Raw genomic sequence first — 15,651 nt, forward strand, 5'->3', positions numbered from 1 at the left:
TAGGAATAGAACTGGGACTCGAACCCAGGCATCCCATATTGGATGCAGGTATCTTGACCAATGTCTTAATTGTTGCTGGCAATTTTACTGCAGTGTGTTGTTGTGACTGTTCTGCTTTATTATTGACTATTGTGGTTAACCTCTTACTGTGCCTAATTTACAAATTGAACCTTATTACATGTATGTGTGTATAGGAAAAAACATTGTATGAGTCATATATATGGAGTCATTATTATCCTATATTACACATGTATGGAGTCATTATTATCCTCAATTTCAGACAACCATTGGGGTCTTAGAACATACCCCTGTGGATAAAGGAGAGCTACAATACTACTTACTTCCCTACTAATTGGCCACATGCAGGAACCCAGGAAATGAAGAAGACGTTCATGTAATCATCTCTTACTTGTGTAGACCTGAGGTAAGCAAAAAAAAATGCCTGAAAATCTGACACTGGAGATATTGCAGAAAGAAAATCTGCAATTCTTCTCAACAGCAATATGGATGAGGGCTGAACTATGTTAAACATCAAGTTGGGAATTCATATCACATTTTTGTTCAGCTTCTTAACAATAATATTGTCTATTTAACTCAGCTGTTAGTTATCCATCCTTTAATTTCTATTTGTCCAACCTGGAAGCTTGTTTTTTTTTTTTTTTTGCTCAAATTGAAATATCACACTATTATTTCAATCTCTCCTCTTCAGAATTGCACTTGGTTGCTCACATCCTAAGATAAAGGGTTAAACCGCAAACCTTGCCTTGCACTTATTCCTAGAAATCCTGACCAGAAATCTCCTCAATGAGCCCTCGGTGCCTTTATTTTATATCTAAGCCATCTTCCCAGTCAATGAGCCTCCCTAAAAGATTAATGTAGTTTGAACTTTTATAGAGGAATATCATTTGTGCGCTGTCATATTTAGCACAAATGGTGCTTCAGTCACAGCTCAGTAATATTCCAGCATATTATTTCCAAGGCATTTGAGAGTTTAAAGAATTATTGAAGGGCACGCTGTACTCATTCAGTAATAAGGCAGAGAGTACTGCTGTCTACATATGATTTCAGCAAATGGAATCTCTGCTAATTTCATTGCATGGGGCAAAATAGTTGTGATAATAACCCAGGTGAAATATCCCACTGGAGGAAATATATGAGACACATTTTTTTAATGAGACCTCCAAGAAGTACCAAAGAGGAAGTCCTAGGAGTTGAGGATAAGAAGTTGAGAAGTCATCTTCTTATATCAAGTACAAGCCCTCTATGCTGTGGTTGTCAGCTCTGGGTGTGAGACCTCAATTTTTATTTGGCAATGAGTTGCCTGCAGAAGCTATGAGCTCTGCTGGCACCATATGCAGCCTAGTGGCAATGCTATAGCCACTGAGCAGGCATGAAGGAGTTAATGTCATCTCAGGAAAAACTGTAGCCGCAGCATTGCCTAGATAGCTGGTGAGAAAATTCCCTGACTTTTGCAGCTTTGTAAGATTCGTTTGAATTTAAAAAATTTAAAATGACAGAGATGTTTTAGAGGAAGAGAAGGTCTTGCTTGCTGTCAGGTGTCACCAAACAGCAGTTGAAAGGTCTCTGGATGTGTAGTAATCAGAAAGAAAGAGAGAAACCTGCTGTCAGGAAAGGCCCTTTTCATATCTTTTGCTCCAACCCTATCTCAGGTATTAACCTTAATTTCCTTATTGAATTATGCAGTCCCAGCAGTTATCATATTTATATCTCCTAGTTATGAGAATCCTGCGAGCAGAACTGGTTCTCATCTTCCATTTCTAAACCAAGGAAGGCATCATTTTTTTGCCATTTGGGGAACTAGCCTCTTCAAAACACATTACACTTTATTTACTTATTCTCTGACATTGGAATTAACTTACATATTCAACCCTTAATCTAGGGAGCCAGTGGTCTCTCTCCTATTGTTTTCTATTGCTTTCCAACAACTTCAAGCCCTTCTATCCCATCCATTCTGTCTTTGCTTCTAGTGACCAAAGGAATGTCAGCCTTTTAGGAAAATGTTCCTGGAATATTCTGTTGGCAGCATCCACATGTTACTAGGGGAGTATGAAATTATTTCAGCCATTATGCTATTTCCCAACACTTGGAATGATTAGTTGAAGGTACAGGTAGCATATAAAGTTCCTTAAATTTTAGGTTAGATTTAACTTAGTTTAAATTAAACTAGATGATAACTGTAAAAAGTGTACAATTGCAAAGAATGGTTAACCTACCATAGAAGTGAGAATATGCCAAAATTCTTAAAAGTATAAAAAGCTGCTTTTTACAATTCCTTCAAATATAGAAATAACATTTGCATAGTATTTAGTATTGTGTATATAACAAAAGTATTGGGGCCAGCTCTATGGCATAGTAGGTTAAGACTCTGCCTGAGGCACCAGCATCCCATATGGGCGCCAGTTCTAGTCCCAGCTGCCCCTCTTCCAATCCAGTTCTCTGCTATGACCTGGGAAAGCAGTATAAGATGGCCCAGCTGCTTGGGCCCCTGCACCCACATGGGAGACCAAGAGGAAGCACCTTGCTCCTGGCTTCAGATCAGCACAGCTCTGGCTGTTGCAGCCATTTGGGGAGTGAACCAACGGAAGGAAGACCTTTCTCTCTGTCTCTCCCTCTCACTGTCTGTAACTCTGTCTCTCAAATAAGTAAATAAAATCTTTTTTAAAAAATGATCCCTTTAAAGGCAAAGTGGATAGAAGGGGAAAAAAACCTGGCCTTTGGTAACATCATTGAGCCTCTAAACCAAGCCCTGAAGCCTGACTTACCTTTGGCTTTTGATGATGTGTGCCAGCCTGTCAATCTCTTTTAATGATAAGGTAGTTTGAGATATGTTTCAGTTACAAACATACTTCAAAAGGTTTATGGAAAATAGAATGAAAAAATAAGCTTGTTTTGGTGCAAAAAAAATTGAAGTCCACGCAGTTTCTTCATAATATATGTTTTCCATCAACTTTTTGAAGACCCTTTATCTTTAAAGCCACAGCAAAAAGTACTGCTACAAGATCTAGAAAAAATTTTAATTATGTCTCTTAAAATATGAATCAAGATGCCCTAAACAGCACTCAGACCTCAGAATCAGCCCTTAAGGTATTCAGATCCAGCTAAAAAGCCTATGAGAGTTTCTCAGGCATGGAAAGCCAAGACATTATGGCAAAAAAGTGACATAAATGAAAGATCTCTGTGAGTGAGATCCCAGTGGAAAGAACAGGCCATCAAAGAAGGAGGTACCTTTCTCTGAAGGGAGGAGAGAACTTCCACTTTGATTATGGCCTTGTATAAACAAAGTCGGAGTTTGTGAACTCAAGAGGCTTCCATAGCCTTGGCAGCTCATGACAAGAGCCTCGGGTGATTACTGATGTCATAAATAAGAGTGTCAATTGTTAAATCAACAACGGGAATCACTTGCGCACTTACTCCCCATGTAGGATCTCTGTCTTTAATGTGTTGTACTATACGAATTAACAAATTAACGGTAAAACTAGTATTCAAACAGTATTTTATACTTTGTGTATCTGTGTGGGTGCAAACTGTTGAAATCTTTACTTAGTATATACTAAGTTGATCTTCTGTATATAAAGATAGTTAAAAATGAATCTTAATGAGGGGTGGGTTGGGAGAGGGAGTGGGAGATGGGATGGTTGCGGGTGGGAGGGAGTTTATGGGGGGGGGGACCGTTATAATCCAAAAATTATACTTTTGAAATTTGTATTTACTAAATAAAAGTTTTAAAAAATATATGAGTCAAGAAGTGCATTATCGAAGACTAAATAAAACATCTTTTGGTTAATCATTTTTTAAGTTTTTATTTATTTATTTGAGAGGTAGAGTTACAGACAGTGAGAGGGAGAGACAGAGAAAGGTCTTCCATCCTCTGGATCACTCTCCAAATGGCCACAATGGCCGGAGCCAGGCAGATCTTAAGCCAGGAGCCAGGAGCTTCCTCCAAATCTCCCTTGAGGGTACAGGAGCCCAAGCACTTGGGCCATCCTCTACTGCTTTTCCAGGCCATACCAGAGAGCTGGATCAGAAGAGGAGCAGCCAGGAAAAGAACCAGTGTCCATATGGGATGCCAGCATCACAGGCAGATGATCAACCTACTGTGCCACAATGCCAGCCCCTGTCTAATTGTTCTATGTAGTCTTCATAAACAGAATCTGTGACAAATAAGCAAGTGTGATCCTTTAGAACAGAGCACTATAGAATTTTCTAGATTCTGCCTGCAAATGTTTTTTAATATTTTTTGTTTCCTAATAAAACTGGAATTAAGAATTAGATGCAATTTTCTCTTTGATTCAGAGCCCAGATGGTGGGCTGCAAGAATTTAATTTCTGGTCTCTTGGTAGAAATTTGAGGACTATCAGTTCTTAAGATTTTAAGTAATTCAGTCAAGTGACTGTAAGTACTGTAGTTTGGGGAATTGTACTGTCTTCAGTTGTTGTTGTTGTTTTGTTTTGTTCGTAATAATGGCAATGTGTTTTAATATTCATAGGCTGTCCTGGGAGAAAACCAGCAGGGTGCTCCCTTGTGTCTGACAGCATGGATTTGTTTATGGGCTCAGTGTCCCAGAGGATCTACCTTGGAGCAGCTGTAGCTTCTGAAGACTGCTGTCCTGGAGCTCAGCAAGCATTTGGGAGAATTGGGGGAATTGTTCCATGAGATGCTGCCTCAAGGGAGGTTTGACAATAGGAGCGTGGTGACATGTGACAAAGACACCAAGGAATTCAGGCTGTCCATGGTCCTCTGGAGAAGGTTTTTAAAGCTCACAGATGCATTCCTCAGGGCTTTATGGAGGGAGGGGTGTGGTAGAAGGCAAGACTCAAAGATGCTCCCGCAGGCTTCCCACCTCTCAACACATCTCAGTACTGAGAATGTGATGGATTTTTCTCCCATGATTTGATTACATCAGATGTACAGGTGTGACTGGAAGGAAGATTGTCAAAATGTACATAAACTTAATGACCTGCAAATTTTAAGAGCTGTTAGTTTTCTGGCTGGTGACAGAAGAGGAAATCAGAGATTCAGAGTACAAGAAGGATCCAATGCACTACTGCGGAGGGTGAAGGTGGAAAGGGCTGCATGGAGGGGCCGGTGCTGTGGCATAGCAGGTAAAAGCCGCTGCCTGCAGTGCCAGCATCTCACATGGGCGCCGGTTTGAGTCCCAGCTGCTCCACTTCCAATCCAGCTCTCTGATATGGCCTGGGAAAGCAGTAGAAGATGGCCCAAGTCCTCGGGCCCTTGCACCGCGTGGGAGACCCAGAAGAAGCCCTTGGCTCTTGGTTTCAGATCAGCACAGCTCCAGCCTTTGCAAGCATTTGGGGAGTGAACCAGCAGGTGGAAGACCTCTTTCTTTCTCTCTCTCTCTCTCTCTCTCTCTCTCTCTCTTTCTCTGCCTTTCCTTCTCTCTCAGGGTAACTCAGTCAAATAAAATAGATAAATCTTAAAAAAAAAAGTTTAACTCCTTTTTAGAATAAAAAGGGGGGGGGTGCATGGCTAGGAATGGGGATAGGATCTAGGAGCTGAGAGCAGACCCCAGGGGAAAACCAACAAGGAAATGGAAATCAATGGAAATCTTAGTCCTGGAACTTCAAACCACCAAATTCTGCCAACAAAACACATGAGGGTAGAAGGAAACTCACTTGGACACAGTCTCCAGACAAGAACCCAGTCCAACTAACACTTTGATTTTGCCCTTGGCTTCATCCCAGAAGGAGAATCCAGCCACACTCTGCTAGACTTGGGCCTACAGAACCGTCCACTAATCAATGGGTGATGTTTTAAGCTTCTAACTTTAATTTTTTACACAGCAGTAGAGAATGAGTATTTTTGTCAGGCTGAAGCAGTAAGCAGAGGAAATGATTCTGGCTAGAGCAGTAAAGAATGAAAATAAAGAGGCAGAACTGAATGTAGGAAACCACCTGAAAACAAGGTTCCACGCTTGTTAAAGGCAAGTGGCAAATAGTCTCCTCATTCAGACCTGCACATATGACATCAGTTGTGTTACTGGTTTTTAGATAAGACATAGAAGATGTTTAAAAATCACATAGAAATGGACATTGTCTTCACAACTTCTAAGCCTAGTCCTTCTGGGACATTAGTGACGATGTTTGAAACTAAATAGAGAGTAATTGAAATTTTCATTTATAACTCCGTTAATTGAGTATGACTTTGTTTATGTGTCTTCCTGCCCAAGACCCCTGATCCTTCTACCATCTTCATAGTTTTTCTTTTTCCAGAATGTCACCTACTTGGATTCATATAGCGTACAGCCTTTTCAAATTGGTGTCTTTCACTTACTGATACATATGTAATGTTCTTCCTTGTTTTGTTGTGTGTGTTAGCTCATTTTATTTTCTGAATACTATTCTGTTGTCTCATTGTACCAGAGTTTGTTTATGCATTCACCTATTGATAGACATCTTGGTTGCTTCTGCATTTTAGTAATTATGAATAAAGCTGCTATAAACATTTGTGGACAGATTATCATGTGGACATCAGCTTTTAGCTCTTTTGGTTTAATACCAAGGGGGCACAATTGTTGCACAGTATGGCAAAAGTGTGCATAGTTTTCTAAGAATCTGCCAAACTGCCTTCCAAGTGGTAATACTGTTTTGCATTCCCACCAGCAATGAATGTGAGTTCCTGTTGCTTCACATCCTTACCAGCATTTGGTACTGTCAGTGGTCTGGATTTTGGCCATTGTGCTGGGTGTGTCATAACAGGGGTACTCACGGTTATTTTACTTTCCATTTCCCTAATGACATATAATGTGAAGCATCGACTCATATGTTTATTTGCCGTCCTATGTCTTCTTTGATGAGGTGCGTGTTCAGATTTTCTGCCCATTTTTAATTGGGTTTTTTAATTCTATTGTTGAGTTTTATAAGACCTTTGTATATTTCAGATAATAGTTCTCTATGACATATGTCCTTTGTGAATATTTTCTCCTAGCCTGTGACTTGTCTTCTCACTCTCTCGACAATGTCTTCAGCAGAATATAAATCGTTCATTTTAATGAAATCCAGACCATCAACTCTTTCTTACATGGATTGTGCCTTTGTTGTTCCATCTAAAAATTAATGGCCAAAACCAAGGTCATCAAGATTTTTCTCCTACTTTATCTTCTATTGTTTTACCTTTTACCTTCAGATCTATGATCAATTTTGAGTTAATGCTCATGAGTCATATAAGGTCTGCATCTACATTAATTATTTTGGGGGTATGTGAATTCTCAGCTACTCTGGTACCATTCGTTGACACACAAAAAGTTTTCATTTCCCTACCAACTTTTATTGGGAGATGCCTGCTAGAATGTTAACGTGCATTTATTTACAATAATAACAATAAATCTCCCAAAAACTTGTGATGGAGGCATTTCAGAGGAAGATCAGTAGTAATGCTGCTTTTTTGCATTCCTCTCACAGCTACTCTCTGGTCAATTAGATGTGTGACCTCATTTTACAACTAGAAACGCTGACACAGAGAGAGAGGAGCAAAGCTGCATTGCTCACCTATGAAGCCCATAGTAGAGCAAGAATTCACAGTTGCTGTCTCTAACTATTGTCCTCATTTAAGCATCTGATGGGTAGGGGTTACTCATTTTTACTGTTATCCATGATGCAATGAAGAGAAACTATGCTGGGTTCTACAGGGCCAGCATTAAGAAAACACCTAAAAATTCACTTTGAAAAACTGATTTTTCTCATATTGTAAGAAAAATGTGAGAAGAAACTCTGAGTTATCCAATGACCAAGATTATAAAAACTACTACTTAACAGGAAGGGAGCGATCTCAGTTTTTATATCACGAAAGCAAAAAATACTAACCTCTCTTCACTTTCCTTCACGTTATGCTCATTCATCTGCAAATTATTCCACAGAAACATTACAAAAAATAAATCCAGGATGTTGACAAGTGCTTGGCCAGAACAAATATGAATTTCAAAAGCAAAGAAAAAATGCTTTTTAGGGTGGGAATTTGGCACTGTTTGGATACTCACATTCCATATTGGAGTGCCCAGATTTGCATTCCTGCTCCATTTCCAATCCAGTTTCTGTTAATGAGCACCCTGGGAGGCAGTAGGTGATGGTTCAAGTACTTGGGAACCTGACATCCACATGGGAGACCCAGATTGAATTCCTTGCTCTTGGCTGCAGCTAGGCCCAGCCCCAACTATTGTAGGCATTTGGGGAGTGAACCAGAACATATGGAAAATGGATCTCTCTCTCTCTCTCTCCCTCTCTCTCTGCCTTTCAAATAAATAAATAACTTTTAAGAAGAAAAGATGCTTCTATCAAATTTCAGTGGTCCAAACCTAAATAACTACTCTTCCTAATTAAAGACAATGTTACTGATTTCTGTGCACAGGTGAAAAAAATTTTTTGGTAAGACAAACTCATTGATCCCCTTAAAGAATATTCCAGGACGTGTGAAACTAACTAAACATGTTTTCACCTTTGCAGTTCAGCTATCCTGTACACTTGTGTCATTTGCTGACTATTCCTAATGCTGTGCATCCATGCTGCTATTGCATACAGCTTCCCAAACAACAAAGTTGGCTGGCACTGTGCTTCCAGATAGCCTCCCACCTGGTCCCCAGGCACTTGCTGCAAGTTTACATTGTTTTATAAGTTGTTTACATGTTGACTCGAACTACATTTGGGAAACACTGACCCAGATGTATCCTCAGAGAAGTATTGGATTATCTACAAATCTTTGTAACACATAAGAAGATTTTAATTAAAATACAGCTAATTGAATATCCTGACAGTATGTTTTATAATACTTTTCTCTTTGTCCTGAGTAAGACACATCTTTCAATCTCTAAGTTCTTCATTCTCCTCTTTCCTGCTGGCATTCACTTCTATTAGGACTAAAGCTTTTTTCTTTAGTCATACGCTCTTTCTCTCTACTATCTATTTTATTGTATGTCAACATTAAATCTTCAGTTACACCCTGAGAAGACATAAAGGGGGTGCCCTGAGATTTGGAAAGATAATGTGTTGTGCTGCAGAGGTAGTGTCTGAGGAGACAGTCTCAGATTTCTCCCATGTGAGGATTCAGACAAATTCATTCAATTAATCCTTGCCCTGTAGGTTTGGTGGGAGGATCAAAGGAGACACTGCATGTGAAATACACAGTACTGCATGTAACAACAGATGTGGAATTGGCAAGTATTTGATTGCACTCAAACCGTTGACTTCTTTTTTTAAAAAAAGAATTTATTTATTTATTTGAGAGGCACAGTTACAGAGAGAGGGAGAGACAGAGAGAAAGGTCTTCCATCTACTGGTTTTCACCCCAAATGGCTGCAATGGCCAGAGCTGTGCCAATCCAAAGCCAGGAAACTGGAGCTTCCTCCGAGTCTCCCATGTGGGTGCAAGGGCCCAAGGACTTGGGCCATCTTCTACTGCTCTCCCAGGCCATAGAGAGAGCTGGATCAGAAAAGGAGCAGCAGGGCATGAACTGGTGCCCTTATGGGATGCTGGTGCTGTAGGCAGAGGCTTAGTCCACTACTCCACAGTGCTGGTCTCCATTGCGGCCATTTGGGGAGTGAACCAACGGAAGGAAGACCTTTCTCTCTGTCTCTCCCTCTCTTTGTCTGTAACTCTACCTCTCAAATAAATAAATAAAATATTTTTTAAAAAGCCATGATGCTGCATTATTTTTTAAAGATTTATTTATTTATTTGAAAGTCAGAGTTACAGAGAGAGAAGAGAGGCAGAGAGAGAGATTTTCAATCCGATGGTTCACTCCCCAATCGGCCGCAACGACTGGAGCTGCGCCGATCCAAAGCCAGGAGCTTCTTCCAGGTCTCCCATGTGGGTACAGGGGCCCAAGGACTTGAGCCATCTTCTACTGCTTTCCCAGGCCATAGCAGAGAGCTCGATCAGAAGTGGAGCAGCCAGGACTAGAACCGGCGCCCATGTGGGATGCCGATGCTTCAGGCCAGGGTGTTAACACACTGTGCCACAGCGCTGGCCCCATGATGCTGCATTATTACACCTCTGATTTGGTTTGGTGCTTAATAACTCTACTCAGTTGTATTTGAAGCTTCTGAAAGCAGATGAACCAGTTGGATTAGTGTCCTATTGCTGTTGCAACAAAACCACAAATTAAGTAGCTTAAAACAGCCCAAACTTACTCTCTTATAGCTCTGGAAGAATCCAAAATCAAGGTGCTGGCAGGACTCTGTTTAATCTGAAAGTTTCAAGGGACAATTTCATTCCCCAACATTTGCAGCTTCTAGAAGTACCCACATTTCTTAGCCGGTGGCCCCTTCCTCACATCACTCGAGTCTCTTGCTTCATCATCATGGTTTGTACTCCTGACTCTCATTCTCCTGCCTCTCTCTAATAAAGACCTTTTATCACACTTGCCCCTCTGCATAATCCAAGATCATCTCTTCACCTTTTCTTTTTTTTAAGATTTTATTTATTTATTTGAGAGGTAGAGTTACAGACAATGAGAGGAAGAGACAGAGAGAAAGGTCTTCCTTCCATTAGTTCACTCCCCAGATGGCCACAATGGCCGGCACTGCGCCGATCCAAAGCCAGGAGCCAGGTGCTTCTTCCTGGTCTACCACGTGGGTGCAGGGGCCCAAGGAGTTGGGCCATCTTCTACTGCTTTCCCAGGCCACAGCAGAGAGCTGGATTGGAAGAGAAGCAGCCAGGACTAGAACTGGTTCTCAAATGGGATGATGACACTGCAGGCAGAGGATTAACCTACTGTGCCATGATGCCAGCCCCACATTTCCTCATCTTAAAAGTCTTAATCATCTTGGCAAAATACCCCTTAGTTTCAAGAATTAGGACATGGGCATCTTTGAGGTCACTATTCCACCTTCTATACCAAAGATTTCTCAATTTGTCTAAAATATGTATTTGCACACTGACTATGTGAAAACCACAGGTGCTGGCTAAGGGTAGGGTTTGGAGAATTATAATGATGATAAGACAAAGTTCTCAAGCTTAAAAATTTATTATATAATAAAACAAATACATAAATTACCTTCAACTCAAAGATTCACTCAGGCAAGCAAAAGGGACAGAAAGACACGGCACAGAGCCAAACACAGGAAATTAGGACACCAAATTCAGAAAGTGCCAGAAGTTAAGGTTGTCATGGCAATATGAACCCAGCAATACAGCAAAACCTGTTTATCAAAAGTACACACTTCACAGCCTTGCACAATTATCATCTGTTGGAAGAGCAGCTTTCATTCAACCACCCGAAACCTTCTTACAACTATGGATTAGCTCTTGTTTTGTGGCCACAGACAAGAAAGAATTTGGGGCCAGCACTGTGGCATAGCAGGTAAAGCCATCTCCTGCAGTGCCGGCATCCCATATGGGTGCCAGTTCAAGTCCCAGATGTTTCACTTCCTATCCAGCTCTCTGCTATGGCCTGGGAAAACAGTAGAAAATGGCCCAAGTCCTTGGGCTCCTGCACCCGTATGGGAGACCCAGAAGAAGCTCCTGGCTCCTGGCTCCAGACTGGCGCAGCTCTGGCCTTTGCAGCCTTCCAGGGAGTGGACCAGCAGATGGAAGACCTCTCTCTGTCTCTACCTCTTTCTGTAACTCTTTCAAATAAATAAAAATAAAAAATTTTTTAAAAAAAGAAAGAAATGGGCTTCCAAGAATGGATGGGATACGTGCAAGAAGGTGGTATGGCAGCACCGCCAAATGAAACTTAGAAGCCAGAAAGAACAGGTGTTCAGGGGAACAGCAGTAGGGCTACCAAAACAAAGAGAGTCAAGTTGCTGGAAACATCAAACAGATTTTTACTTGTCTTATAAAGCCAGGACCTTGGATGACAGGTGGTAAGGTAGTAAGCAGACAGCAGTACCTTCAAGAAGGATAGTATACATTGTCAAAGGTCAAAGGTATCTTTCCTATCTCTACTTTATCTGCTTCTCCTATGGTAAAAACTTACTTTCAGAAACCCCTTTATCTCGTTTTCTTAACTCTCTTGCTGTTCCTATTGTTCACTGGCCAATTGCCTTGGCACATATTGGTTCCCTGTCCCTAAAAGGTAAGGCAAAAGTTATTATATCAGTCTGCAAAATAGGAGACTGAAAAATCAGAAATAAATTTCTCAAGGAACAGAGGGAGGTGACAATGTCGTCTGTGACTACAAAACCCAAGCTGTTTTCTTACTTGGACTATGCAACTCAACACACTTGTAATCACTTTCTTGTCTCTTTCCCCAGGAAAACTGTGAGTGTCTTACAAATAAGCTTCCTCTCTTGCCCAGCTTCCTGTGCTTAGAATCCAGTTCATTTTGGCCTGTGCTGTGGCATAGCTGGTGAAGCCACCACCTGCAGTGCCGGCATCCCATATGGACACTGGTTCAACTCTCAGCGGCCCCACTTCTGATCCAGCTCTCTGCTATGGCCTGGGAATGCAGTACAAGAGGACCTAAGTCCTTGGGTCCCTGTACCCACATGGGAGACCCGGAAGAAGCTCCGGGCTCCCAGCTTTGGATCAGCTCAACTCCGGCCTTTGCAGCCAGTTGGGAAATGAACCAGCAGATGGAAGTCCTCTCTCTCTCTCTCTCTCTCTCTGTGTGTGTGAAACAAATATAAATCAATAACTTTTTTAAATCATAAGTCAAATCATTTCAACGAAAGACCCTCTGCCTATGCAGAATCTCCACTTCCACTGCTACCTGTGGGCCAGCCTCCCACCATCGCCTCACCTCTTTCTAGGATTGCAGCCATCGCTTCTACAGGTCTCCTGCCCTGCCAGTCTGTTCTCAGCAGCAATTCCAATGATCCTTTGAACTGCATCAAATCTCTTGATTCCTCTGACCAAAACCCTAGCGGCTCCCCAAGTCACTCCCAGTAAGGACAAAGTCCTCTCTGGCCTGCGGGGCCCCCAGCATCCAACACTCTGTATTCTCTCTACTCTGGCAGCACACTCTCTGCTCCTTGCTCTGTCTACTGCAATCTCAGAGCCAGGCCTCCTAGGTCAAACGTCACCCTCTTCAGCCTGTGAGCAAGGCCTCCCTTGACTGGCCTACTTACCAATGCGATTCATCCCCTTCCCTGGCTTAGCTTTTCCCTTTGGCATTGATCACTACCTAATATGCTAACATCAGTTTATTTATTTGTTATCTGCCTCTAACCACTAAACATTGAGAACCTGAGGGCAAAAATTTTTGCCTATTTTTTTTTGCACAAAACAATGACATCAAAACAGTGCACAGCACACAGCAATGGCACAAATTTGTTACATGAATGAACTCAAGGCATTAATTCACCGAAAGTTTTCTATTTTGCCACTAGTAAATCTTCATAGAGGGGTGAACAATGTAGCATGGAACAACCACATTTCATGTAAGAGTGGTGGTTCAAGTCCAGGATACTCCTCTTCCAATCCAGCTTCCAACTACTGCACCTGGGAGGCACCTGCCACTCACATGAGAAACCCAGATGGAGTTCCAGGCTCCTAGGCTGGCCCAGCCCTGGCTATTATAGGCATCTGGAGAGTCAGCCAGCAAATGAAAGATCTCTATCTCCCCTTCTTTCTCTCCCTCTCTCATTCTTCTGCCTTTTAAGTAGATGAAAATAAATAAACATTTGAAAAAACTCGTGGCGCTACAGAACATACAAAACAGTCCTTACAGTGCAGAGTACACTGTCAACAGTTTCACTTTTGTGTGTTTTATTCATACGCAGCAGAGCTATGCTCTTTTGTTTGTAAAATCGCAGCTAATGCAACTGATGCCTTCCCAACCTAAAAGCAGCTTTGTAAGACAGCAGACACACAGCCAGGAATGCAGTCTACATAAGGAGACACAGTTCAACACAAACACTTCTCTGCAAGCAGAGATTGTGAGAGAATAATGAGAAAATGGCTGCCTCGTGTGCTCAGAAAAAGTTGTTTCTAAGGGTGTTATTTGCAAATCTAGGGATCTAAAAAGTGGTCAAAACCTTTTCTCCAATTAGTAGAATCCCACAGTTACATTCCTTTCTTTTCTTTCTTTCTTTTTTTTTTTTTTAATGACAAATAGTTTATAAAGCTCCTGGGACATAAGACTCAATCTATAATGAAACACCAAGGGGGCCTGAATTTGAAGGGCGCCACAATGTCTTACAGTTGAATTTGCACCATTTGTCTGAAATGGTTTTCATCTGTCCTATGGAAGAAAGAGGAGCCCGAATCCCTGGGCCGAGGCACCGTTTTGTTTAACAATGCTGCGCCCGCGTCAGCCCCTCCGCTCCAAGTGGCAGTGAGGAGATGATCGCTGGGCCTGCGGTGAGCCCGGCCGCCATAAGGCGGCCACTCACAGGCGCGCTCAGGCAGCAGATGGGGCTTCCGCTGTGCCCCGAAGGCAGACAGGCCGGGCTCTGCTGGACCGCGGGCGGGACTGCATTCTCAAGTGCTGTTTTCCTCCTCGACGGTCCCCTGCCCCTGGGTTCCCAGACTTCAAACCTTCAGCTCTTGATCTTCCCTGGCCGGTAGAGAAATGGGCTGCGGGCCGCGGTGAGACGGGTCCCTAGGGAGGGCACGTTTCAATTCTGCCCGGCAGTGGAGCGAAAAGCCTGCACCTGCCCGCATGGGAACTGCACTCGGGAGTCGGTCCCACCTGGGCAGCCCAGGTGTGCCTGAGACCTTGAGCCCTCAGTTCAAGCAGGGTTCACCCTAACACGCTTTTAAGGAGAAAAGAGCCTGAACAGCGTATTTCGATGTTTAATGAGTGAGCCTTGCGATCCTGGTGGTAAGACAGTCACAGGATCCTGGTACTTCATTCAGAGCTGCTGTTCCAGTTTTGGAAATTATTTCGTCAAAAGTTTAGGTTTTAAGCATTCAATGATAAACATATAAAATTGCTTAGTGCGGTATTGTTATTATAGCAACAAAAAACATGGACCACATTGTCCACCCACGCAGTGAGTTTACAATGCCGTGTTATAAACATGTAGTGGAATTATAATAATAGGTGGCTTATAAAACTCAAGCAGGGAAATCCATCCATGATAGAGTAAATTTAGAATGTAAGTTGCAAAGTAGCATTAGTGTCCTGTGATCTGATTTTGTTAAAAAAAATATCTATATATTTGTCTTTACTTAGAGAAACATCTAGAAGGACATTTACAGATAACCTTGGGAAGACTGTGGGAGATTTCATTTTCTATTTCATATTTATTGTATAACTTAAAAGTTTGCAACAAGAATCTCACATTTATATAAATACAGTCAGATTTGTGTGTGTAATTGAGATCTACAAGCTTCCAGCATAATGAAATCCAAAGTAATAAATGATACAGAATAATGATAATTTGATATTAACTATATCTGTAGAACAGACTTATATTGTGCCTTTTATCACTTCATAAGAAATGCATGACACTAAAATTACAAAATTGAGGTCATTTACAGGAAAACAATTTCTTTGCTTCTGAGTAAAAAGCACCTGCACCCATTGTTAACTCCAATTATCCAGTCCATTGAGTAAGTGAAAATGTGGCCAATAATGTAAATATAATGCAAATGTAGGTGAAAATGCAGTCTATGTAGAAATGTCTTTCCCCCCAAACACTTCTACTCTTCCTAACCCACCACTCACTCTCCCACCTAAACTCAAACCCACCCAGCACCTGAAAGCTACCTTGTTTCACTTTCTTGCTTG

The 15,651-nt window shown here is 41.7% G+C and overlaps 1 long non-coding RNA gene across 1 annotated transcript; it reads right to left on the reverse strand.

Annotated features, from left to right (window-relative positions):
• Positions 1–9,699: 9,699 nt before the first annotated feature.
• Positions 9,700–14,599, reverse strand: LOC149126230 (uncharacterized). The gene is made up of 3 exons (XR_016234936.1): positions 14,454–14,599; positions 10,160–10,215; positions 9,700–10,071 (listed from the first exon to the last, which is right to left on the reverse strand). It is a non-coding gene; the product is annotated as an uncharacterized LOC149126230 (long non-coding RNA).
• Between the last annotated feature and the right edge of the window lie 1,052 nt (positions 14,600–15,651).

This window comes from Oryctolagus cuniculus, chromosome 6 (assembly GCF_051225735.1).
Source record: "Oryctolagus cuniculus isolate XC-2025 breed Fujian yellow rabbit chromosome 6, ASM5122573v1, whole genome shotgun sequence".
In the NCBI taxonomy this organism is placed as follows: domain Eukaryota; kingdom Metazoa; phylum Chordata; class Mammalia; order Lagomorpha; family Leporidae; genus Oryctolagus; species Oryctolagus cuniculus.